Raw genomic sequence first — 11887 nt, forward strand, 5'->3', positions numbered from 1 at the left:
ACTTTTATTAATATGGATTTTAATTTACGAATTTGTTTATCGAACTTTATCTGCAATACCGACAAGTGTAATGCATAAAGTAAGAGAAAAAAGAAAGGTACTCCTAACTTTAAAGAGAAAAAAAAATGGTAGAAATATAACATTTAAAAGAATAAAAAATTTACAAGTTTACACAAGAAAAACAAGTTTAAAAAATACAAAATTCTCATATTTATCTTTTAAAAATAATTACAATTCCTAAATTAACTTATATAAACAAAACCAATGATTGAATAACGCAATATATTTCATACCTAATTAAACGGGGGGGAAACAATAAAATAAAAGGAAAACTTATTAATCTAAATCAAAACACTTGAAAATTATCGAGCCGAAACAATAGTTAAAAAAGGCACTAGCATAAATATTAAAACCCGGAACAAGGCAAGATCAACGGAATTTTTAAAAAAAAAAAAACCNAAAGAATTTATTGAGTGCGAAATTTATTGGGAAAAGGAAAAAAAATCAAACGTAGTGGAATCAGAAAAACAGTTTTGTTTTCTGATTCCACTACGTTTGATTTTTTTTTTAAATTTTTTTCTCCCAAGTTTTTCGTAGGCCCGTGAATTTCGTAGGCCCTAGGCACGTGCATAGTGTGCCTATAGGTTAATCCGGCCCTGTATTTACTATAAGTTATTTTTTCGATGGAATTACCTTCGGATAAACGAATTTTATAATTAAATGCACAAATTTCACGATTCGCTTAAAAAGTTCTGTGGCAAAATGCGTAAAAAGTAAAATTAAGATCAAGAGGTCCAAACTTTGGAACGCACTCTTGGCTATACTATTCGAATCATATTTCCGAAGGGGTAAAAAATCTGAATCCTTCAACAACAAGAAAACATATGCTTTTAAAGTACGTTTTTGTGTCTGCTCTCTTAACTTAAAATATAGTCTAAACTTACTAATTAGTATAATTGAGATCATCCTTTCGAATCACTAAAATTGAGTCCTAAAACGCGAAGAACCGATCACTAGATCAAAAGTTATTCAGGATGGGGCGTTTTTATTTTCTAGAGCACAGTGCATGCTATAAGTAGTATGTTTTCTATGGACACTCATACCGGAGAAAATTGCATAATTCTGGTTAATTTTCTCGATCGTGGTGAGTTTTATATTTAATAACCGTCATTGAACAGCGGACCCAATTTTTGGATTTACGGCTATCAATGTTTAACTCCGGGGCCTTGTCATTTTGAACCCAATCCAGAAGACAAGGGAATTCCTGGATCAAGTATTGGGTGGAATGTGCCTTCGTGGAGGACTTTCTGATGGAACTAAACAACATTTGAGTCACAGGGAGAGGAAAACCACCCATGGTTATTCCGACGACAAGGGGACTCTAGCCCATGATCCGTCTACCACTGAGTATATTTTACGTCAGCACTGTGTTCAGTGCAAGCCGGATGCGGAATTCATATCGACCAGTCATAGCTGGGATTCGAACCTCATTCAAAGGTGAACGCTCTATCCCCTGAGCCATCACTGTTCTCTAACATGAGTGGGTCGGTCTGCCAAATGACACTGAATGCAGTTAATTTTTATTTAATGGGATAAGTTACTAAAAACCTACTTCGCTTAATGTCATAACATAAAGTCACCGGAAAGGGCAACAAGTAATAACAAGTAAAAAAAAAATTATAATCGCTCTATCAATTTTGTGTGTATAGATCTTTCATTATTTGTTAATTGTTTCGTAACGTTAACAATGCCAATTTGGAGATCGTTTTTTCACTCTATACGAAGAACTGGCATTCAGCGATTGTTTATTACGATATGTACTTATGTGCCCAAATACTGGAATTTATTCTGTAATAAATACATTCGCAACAGTAAAAGAAATTGAATTCTTAAAACATGCGAGACTACAAATATTCTGAATTCTGTAATGAATTCTTGCATTGTATTCTATTGATGAAATATGAAAATGGTTAAATGGAAAGTTACTTCGAAATGTTTTCCCTTACAAAGTGTATCGATCACTCGTTAAGGATTTTTGCCTTACCACGCCCAACTACACATTATATCATAAATAATTTTAAGAATAAATTATCGTTTCTTGGAAAAGGTTCCGTTCTTTTCTATTCGATGGGAGCAAATGATCCCTAAAGACGACAAATCATTTCAATTATTCATTATCAATTAATTTAATAAATAATTTCCATTCATATTTTTAAATAAAGTTTGTTTTTCTTGTTGAAAATCAGCGAATTTTCATGTCGAAATCATACATAAAATTTTTCAATTTTTCCTTCTACTAGTTGCCTGTCATTCATCATTGTTTTATACCTTAAAAGTTGTTAAAAAATTATTTTATTTATAAAATATATAATTATCATAATTTCATGTAATCACATTTCCCTAAATGTTAGTAGTAACGAAATGAAAAGATACTCGGATTTGAAAAATAAATTTACTTATAAAAATAAATAGTATTGTATACTTGGAAAAAAAAATTTTATAACGATCTAAATATTATCCAGCAACATAATATTTTTCTCGCTAAGCTTTTAATTCAAAGTGGACCTATTAGGACATCAAATTTCAATTCTGTAGTTGCATTTCAGCGGGCAGTAGATCAACTAAATATGGATTTATTTTACTATAAGTTTAACGTTTCATAATTTTCGAGCTGAATATTGAATTGTAATTTATTTATTATTTCATCGAACTCTTTGTACAATTTTCTTCACACCTTAAGCCTTATATTGTGGCATGGCAAAAAAAATTTAACTTAAAAAAAAGAAGAAAACAATCGCAAAAAAAGCACAGAAAAATTTAATAACTTGCGAATAAATTAGAATTTCTGAAAAAGCTGGTGTTAAGTTCACATATAAAAATGGTTCTTTCAGCATATCAATTGTAGTAGCTTTCCTACTGCTTGTAAAACGGCCGCGTGGTTTGTTACTCAATAAGTTTAATGGTTAATAATTCTTGAACTAACTATCGAATACTATTATTTTTTATTCTATCGTATTCCCTGTACATTCATCTATACACCATAGTAATTTCAAGTTTATTAGTTTCACAGTTTTAGCGCAGCAAAATAAAATGTCACGTTAGTCGTACACTCAAAACAGCGGCGTCGGAGGCCCTTGAGACTTTTTAACAACGAACTTTTACAAAATCGTAATGAGCTTAATCGTAATAGATCATCGATGAGTTTTTTTATTCTAAACATAGCTCGAAATGCATGTTTGAGAAAATGGGCACAACTCGAGATGCATGTTTAATAAAATGGACATGGCTCGAAATGCGCGTTTAAGAAAATTGACACAGCTCAAAAAGGGTGTTTAGAAAAATGGGCTTAGGAAAAAGAAATGTTCGATGTTTCAATGTTCCATCTAAATTTAGCAACTTAACGAAGAATTTCGTATTTACTTTTTTAAAATGCTAATCATAATTCAGCAAAAGTCAAGTTGTGGAAGAAATGCCTGAAAAGTAACATCAAGTTACAGGCATCTGTTATATGATGTTACTTTTCAGACTTCTGCGTCTATTCAAAACACTAAACAAAAGAAGTGCACTATGTTGTAATATCTTTCGAAATTTAATGTCGAACAACCCTAAAAATTGTGTGAAAGAACACTTTTTTCAAGTTAACACCCAATTGAATTTACATATACAGTTTATGAAAGCTATAAACATCAAAAATGTATATATTTTACACCAAGATCTCTCGCCTCTACACCATACGTTAAGTATTTTCTCTTCCAAAAACTCCAATGCGTTTTGATTCTGTCTGTAATTGTTAACAATCCATAATGAGTTGGCGACTGTCATCCATGTTGCTTTTTATTTGCAGAAGTTCGTTGTTGAAAAATAAAGATATATATAGTTCTGCATTTTCTTAAGTATGCATTTTGACTTGTCTTCACTTTCTCAAACTCGTATTTCGAGCTGTGTCCAGTTTCACAAGCTCGCCGACGATATATTAACAATAATAGAATAACAATATTTGAAATGCACTTTTTCATAATTTTTAGGAAATTGTGATATCGGTAAAAAAAAATATTTAAATGCATATGAAACTTCCCATTTACCTTATGACTATGAAACATAAGTAATAAAATAAAATAGTTTTTAAAAACAAAGCGTAGTTTTTAATTATTTTCTTTTGTCTTATTATTTTTTTCCATTTTAGTTTTGTTTAACGCGAAAAGAGGATTTCTAGAAACGATTATTCTAAAGTATTCTCAGGGAGAAGTCAAGCCATTATTTTTCCTGCAATCAAAATGTTTCAAGAAAGGTTATTTAGTATACTTACTTTTAAATCTATTGGAGAAAAAAAAATTATTTTCTTTTGCACGAGTTATATTAAAAGATTGTTTCAGAGTGATCAGGTGTTTGCTAAGAACAAACACAATCTACATAATAAATCCAAAATAGTGGGTGTATCTCTGAAGACACTTATATAAAATTTCACTCTCAAATTTCAAATTCTAGCCTCCCCCTTTTGTTTTATTTCTATTTTTTAATAAATATGCAGAAACATCCCATTTAATAATGTTAAAAATAATTGAATTAGATGGAATAACTTTTAATAATAATGAAATATGGGACGTCAAAAACAGTGCGTTTTTAGGGATCGCTTTTTAATAACTTAGCTAAAATTTAATTGAACCGTTGTTGAGATCGGGAAGAGCAAATGAGGGATTAAAATCATCAAAATTCGGTTTATTTAGCTGGAATACATTCGCCTTTCGCTAAGAGCTGCCTTTTAGCTACATTCTCAGATCTTGCCAATTTAATTGATCGTAACAGTGATTGGTCATAGTTAGGGAAATTTTAATCTGAGACTTCTAATGTGCATTTTGATTCTTTTTTCCTATAAATCAACTTTTATAAGGATTCTATAAGTATTTAGAGGGGTAGTTATTAAACACACTTACTTGTATTATGTAAGACCGAAACGAAATTAAATTTTTTTCCCTAATGCCGAAAAAAATGCGCCACAACATGTAAAATACATTGCATTAATAACATAACTCTGATTGGTATTTTAAACAAGCTTTGAAAATTACATGGTTTTCTAGATCGTGAAAATTCTTTATTCATTCGTTCTACCTCGAAATATTGCTGTATCATGTGGAAAACGTACTATAATCATAAAAGCGGTAAAGGTCAAAATAAGTTTATATTATGAAATAACTTCATGGTGTTTCTGTTTTTACATTGCAAAATATTTTTGAAATTTTATATTTTGAATGTATTTTGAATATTTTGATGTTCCATAAAAATTTGTCTCACTTATTATTTTTCTATAAAATTCTAACGATTGATTGCTCCAACATTTTAAGTATGAATCAATTTGCAGTAAAAAGCCATATTATACGAAATAAAAAACTATTTATAAGATTATTTTGTAAATATAATTATGTAAAAAAAGGTTTCTTTGTGCAGATTTTACAATTTAAAGGATCTGTTAAAGATCTTTATATTTATTAAAGATCTAAGATTAGGGATTATTATCTACTGTTGCAATGATTTTCATTTTTTTCCCACTATACACCACTGCAATGATTTTTTATTTGCAGTGTGTATTTCATCATTAAAATAAATTAAATTTAAAAAAATGTATGACTAATTTTTATATATATATATATATATACGTTATACGTAGTTTCGAAAATAGAAATNTATATATATATATATATATATAATTTTTGATACTTATCCGTTTCGGGGTAATACCACAGTATTAAAACCTATTACCCACTACCTTTACCGATTTTAGTTTTAAGTCGTTAATTGAAATAATCAAAATAAGAAACGTAATAGCAGAAAATAATAAGAACGGACGATTAATGAAAATATTACAGGTTTAAACCTTTAAATTATGAATAAAAATGTATTTTACAGGTAAATAATGTTTTTATAAACTTTATTAACCCACTTGGATCAGTCTGCGTAGGGACCGAGGGTGTGCGGTATTGGTCCTCGTTAAACTGTGTTACCGTAAAGTGCTCGACTTCGCGCGCAGGTCGTCGGGCTACCGAAGCGGGGGTGCCATCCCCTCCGCAGAGGATCAAAATTGTGATGGCATGTCTTCGGATCGTCCTCCGGGATGTTTCCCAGACCGTCGCCAATAGCCCATTGTGCAGCTCTAGTGCGACGTAAATTAACAACAATAACAACAACAATAAACTTTATTAATTTTATGCTGATCACAACCAAAGTAACTTGTATGTTCATCTGAGAAAACTAGATCATATCATGTGATTAATTTATTCGATAAGAATGCATAAATTGACATTTTTTGTAGTTAAGTAATTGATATCATAATTTTGTTATTAATAATGCTTAAACTTATAATCTAGAATCAAAATATTTTCGAGTATTACTTAAATAGGTTTGTCTTTTGACTCATTGAAAACTGACTTTGAATATTCGCAGTTATTGTCTTCTTTGATGCATTTCCACTTTCCTCTTAATTAAAAAAAAATGTTTTGCTTATTGTTTTTTTGTTGTTGCTGTATTTGATATTATTTCTTTATCATTAATTTTACCATAATTTTTAGTAGTTAATTATATTTGCTACGAATACTTTATTATTCTACTGATTTCGGTATTCATTTCTCTGCACAAACCGAAATGTTCTTATCTTTAAAGGATTTAGCATACTCGAATAACTGATATTCACTCTTAAAATGTAATTTATTTATTTTTTTGCATAAAATGTCGCAAGTAGGGAGAAGATATGTAGGGTCTGTACACTAGCTGAAGTAAACATAAAAGTAATAGAATCAAGTTAAAATATTTTTTCAAGTTTAAACAGTTTAATTTAAGTAATTTCTAATGCTCTCTGAATCCTGCGTGAAATATAGCGGCGTCAATTATGGAAATAAAAATACCTTTTCTTAACATTACAAATATTAAAAAATAATTTTACTTTTTTATAAAATTGCTTCACAATTTTTTATTGTAATGTGGAAGTGGATTATGATTGGAACAAAGAAAATAACAAAAAAAGGAACTATTTTGTCCTGTATGGACACGTTTATTCCTTATTTTTAGTCTTGTTTGAAGCATTAATATATCCGAAAGAAGGAAAAAACTTTTCTTCACAGTAAGTTTAAATAATTGTAAAAACAGATTCTATGCTTGCAAGCTGAATTATTGGAAAAATTGATAAGTAAAATACTTGAATATGGCCTGTATATGAACTGGAACTATTTATGTAATACAGTGTTAGTTTTCCCGTATCATGATTAGGCAAAGATTTCATTTTCCATATTATGTTCATACATTGTTTTTATCTTGTATGATGTTTCTGTTTTTCAAATTCTGTTCTTAGAGCGTTTTTATTTTCCATATTATGTTCAAACAGGTGAAAGAATTCAGGAAATTTTTTTTCCATATAAGCTAAATATGAATAATTTCAAAATTAAATACAATTAACAAAAAATAGACTTAAATGTTTCTTTTAAACCTCAAAAAGTACATGGCCCTAGGGATATTATTAATAAAATGACTATGACTATTCTAAATAATATCGTGGCTTAATTTGTAGCATAAAATATGAAGAATGAAATTTAATCAGTTTAAAACTTCATGATGAACATTTGCCTTTTCCCATATTATGTTCATGCAAAGATTTTATTTTCCATGTTATGTCCGTGCATCGTTTTTATCTTGTACGATTGTTTCTGTTTTTCAAATTCTGTTCATAGAACCATTTTATTTTCCATATTATGTTCAAACAGGTGAAAATATTCAGGAAAAAACATCTTTTCCATCTAAGCTAAAATATGAATAATTTCTTGCCAAGATTAAAAATGCCTGGATTATATACAATTAACAAAGGATAGATTTAAATGTTTCTTTTAAACCTCAAGAAGTACATGACTCTAAGGATATTATTAATAGAATGACTATGACTATTCTAAATAATAATTGTGACTTAGTTTGTGGTATAAAATATGAATAATGAATTTTAACCAATTTTAAACTTTATAATGCTTCACTTTTTTCATGACCAAAAAATTGTAGAAATAAAATCCTGGCTACGCGACTGAAAGCGCTTTCAACGTTTTTATTTATTTACTTATTTTTAATGAGAAATTTTAAAAAGTTGCTCTTAAGTACAAACTGTGATCACAAGAGCCATTTCAGAGTGTCCAATCGATGAAATAAATATGAATAATAAAATAAAAAAGAGAAAAATATACACTTACAGTTCTTTGCCCTCCATTCGTACCTGCCGTCTCCAACTAACTGAAACACACCTGGAGTATGGGCTTCTCCTTCGATCAGCGCCATCTCTTTCACTCAATCTTTTTAATAAGACATCAATAACACAGGCAGTGTCTTCAAATATTGCATTAAGACTGACGTCATCGTATTCATATTTTCTGGGTGGTTTCTCCGAGTCTTCAAAAATTGTATGAATATTTCTAAAAAAAAATTCGATGTTCATATTTTTTAAAAACTAAATTATTTGAATATTGAATAATATTTGAATATTATAAAAGGGGGTAAGTTCTTCGAATGTTCTAAAGGTGAATTTCTTATTCATATTTTTTTTATTCAAAATTAAAATGCTAAAAATACCTTAAAGGGAAAGACATACATGATAAAAATACAGTCTAACATTAAATTCTGCATTTATATTTTTTAAAAACTAAATTATTTGAATATAGAATATTAAATAATATTTGAATATTATTAAAAAAAGGAAGTTTTTTGAATTCCTTATTCATATTTTTTTATTCAAAATTAAAATGCTAAAAATACATTAAAAGGAAAATACATTATTGCGTGATAAAAAATACATTCCAGAATTAAATTCTGTATTCATATTTTTTAAAAACTAAATAATTTGAATATAGAATATTGAATAATATATGAATATTATAAAAAAGGGGGAAGTTTTTCGAATCTTCTAAAAGTGAATTCCTTATTCAGATTTTTTATTCGAAATTAAAATGATAAATATATAATAAAAGACAACGTTTTTTTTTTTTTTTTCGTCTTCAAAAATTATAATATATAAATAATGCTGTTGTCTTCTAAAATTTAATTCTATATTCGCATTTTTTAAAGACTAAAATACTAACATACATTAAAATTTACTCGTTTTCAAAAAGTTGACGTTTTCTACCCTTGAATTTTGTATTCATGTTTTTTAAAACTTAAAAAACATTAAAAGCGAACGATTTTTCCGAGTCTTCCGAAATTGTATTAAAGCTGTTGTCTTCTGGCATTAAATTTTATATTCAAGTTTGTACAAAGAAAAATACTAAAATACATTAAAAGGGCGAATTTTTTTCGTCTCTTTTAACATTGAATTTCGAATTTATGTTCTTGAAAAGCTAAAATACATTTAATGAACAGTTTTTTTCCGATACTGCAAAAATTGTATTAAGGCTTTTGACTTCTAACATCGAATTTTGTATTCATATTTTTTTGGAAACTTAAACTATTAGAAATACACTAAAAGTGGCGGGTGTCTTCAAAAATTGTATTAAAACCCTTGCCTTCACACATTCATATTTTGTATTCATATTTTTAAGAACTTAAATAAACTGAAGTGGGTGGTTTTTTCATGTTTTCCAAAAATTGCATCAAAAATGATGTCCTCCTTCATTGGACTACGTATTCATATTTTTTTTTTAAAAAATGAAATATAATACTGAGCAACAGATACATGTTTTAGATATCCCAAGAAAAAGCAGCTGGAAAAAAAAATTGGGAAAAAAGAAAGAAAAAACCACTTTTGCAATTACGTGATATCAATAACTTATTCGATTTGGCCGGTTGATCTCGAATTTCATGTAATTAAATATTCATTCAAATGTAATCCGATAGTTTATTTAAAAATGAATTAAGACACAAACATTAGCGTGAAGTTTACGAAAAGGAATTTTTAATATTTTATTAATATTGTTTATATACATATATTTTTTAATATTTTTAATTTTATATTTTTATAACGCTAAAATTATTATGCCCAATTAATGAACTGATAAATTATGTGATTTGATGGAAATATTAACCCGCAGAAGACTACGCAAAAATCACTTAGATATGTCGAGTGAGAATAGCTATTAATATTGGTCTGGCAGGTCAAGTGGGCCTGCAGGCTAAGTGGGGTAGAATAGAGGAGCGACAAGGACAACTGCCATATATTTATAATATACATATTTGCTGTGTACATATTCATAATAATAAATTATTTAAACAAGAATGATATAATTTTGAAACAAATTTAATAATGCAGTGTCCGTTCATTAAAATTTAAAAAAATTTTCAGTTAAAATTCTAGGTATTTTGCTGGAATTCGCAATTTTTTTAAAATTTTTTTCTTGGGCATTTAAATAAGATAGAATTTTAAAAGAGTGATAAAGCTTTTCTAAACATAGACTTAGTTTCAGTCCCCGGCAAGATTTAAATATGTGCTTTCTATCTTAGACTTAGTTTCAGTCCCCGGCAAGATTTAAATATGTGCTTTCTATCTTAGACTTAATACAATTTCCTAAAAATTATAATATGAAACAAAGACATAGTGAGGAGACATTCTGGAATTTATAATCATTCATTTTATTTCAACTTATATTAATTTATTAATTGCAATTTAAATTATTTTAATTCTAATTAATTGGGAATTAACAATTACGACGGAAAGGTGCAATTTAGAAAAAGTATTAAACTGGAACATTGTATACATTTACCAACTTACATCAAAATTAAATTAATCTTAAAAATATGAAAAAATGACTCACTTTCTTGCAATAATTATATTCAAAGTAAAGTTAAGAGCTAATTTTATCTAAGAGAATTAAAAAAATATTTTATAAAAAAATATTTTTATTATTTATGTAGGGGTGCACACCCTTTTTCAATGAAGGGCGGCGTGTCCAAGTATTTAGATGTGTTGACAACAATTAGAATAATTTTTATATAAACATCAATGTTTCAAACACAGTTCTTTTTATTAGTCAAAAGACTAAGTTTCAAACACAGTCTTTCTTTCATATTTTGATCTCTAAATGTTTCCGTTAAATTACATTTTAGGAAAAAATATCAAACATCATCAATTGCAATGATTACTCATTTCTTTAAAATTCCATCTTTTTTTGTGATAGCATGTTGCTTAGTCTTACTTTATATTCTTTTGTAACTTAAGCGCACTTCTTCGATTCGATTTTTCGAACCTATTCGATCACTATTCGAAAGCGATTCAGTTTCCTAATACAACAACTGTAACATTAGGCTACTATAGAAATCACAAGGTTGCTCAGCGAAGAAATTTGTCGCCTTCACGTGTGCTATATTCTTTTTCCAGTCCCGCAGTGGAATGATCGCAAAGGCGCGGTTCCCAGTAGAACACCGAAATCAAGCATCATTGGCTGCTGTCAGCGTGCGGGTGGGTGACCACTTTGATCAGCCTGCGAAGGACCGAGGTTGCGCGGTTCTGACTGTTCTACCATAAAGTATTCGACTTCACGCGCAGATCGTCGGGCGACCAAAGCAGGGGAGCCATCTCCTCCTCAGATGATCAAAATTGCGATGGCATGTCTTCGGATCATCGTCAGGGACGTTTACCAAACCATCGCCAATAGCCCATTGTGCAGCTCTAGTGCGACGTTAATAAAGTACCTGCCAATTTACATAACTATATTCTTTCTCCACCAATGAAAATATTCCTGGTCCCGCAGTGGACTGATCGTAAAGACACGGTTCCCAGCAGATCACCGAAGTCAAGCATCACTGGCTGCGGTCAGTGTGCGGGTGGGTGACCACTTGGATCAGTCTGCGTAGGGACCGAGGGTGTGCGGTATTGGTCCTCGTTAAACTGTGCTACCGTAAAGTGCTCGACTTCGCGCGCAGGTCGTCGGGCTACCGA

At 29.5% G+C, this 11887-nt stretch overlaps 1 protein-coding gene across 1 annotated transcript in view; it reads right to left on the reverse strand.

The window, feature by feature from the left end:
- LOC107455741 (uncharacterized) overlaps positions 1-8338 on the reverse strand; it is a 15974-nt gene extending 7636 nt beyond the window's left edge. Inside the window, exon 1 of the mRNA XM_016073420.3 lies at positions 8217-8338. The gene's annotated coding sequence lies outside the window, so the exon portion shown is untranslated. The remainder of the gene's footprint in view (positions 1-8216) is intronic.
- Positions 8339-11887: the final 3549 nt, after the last annotated feature.

The sequence above is a fragment of the Parasteatoda tepidariorum genome, chromosome 2 (genome assembly GCF_043381705.1).
Source record: "Parasteatoda tepidariorum isolate YZ-2023 chromosome 2, CAS_Ptep_4.0, whole genome shotgun sequence".
NCBI lineage: Eukaryota > Metazoa > Arthropoda > Arachnida > Araneae > Theridiidae > Parasteatoda > Parasteatoda tepidariorum.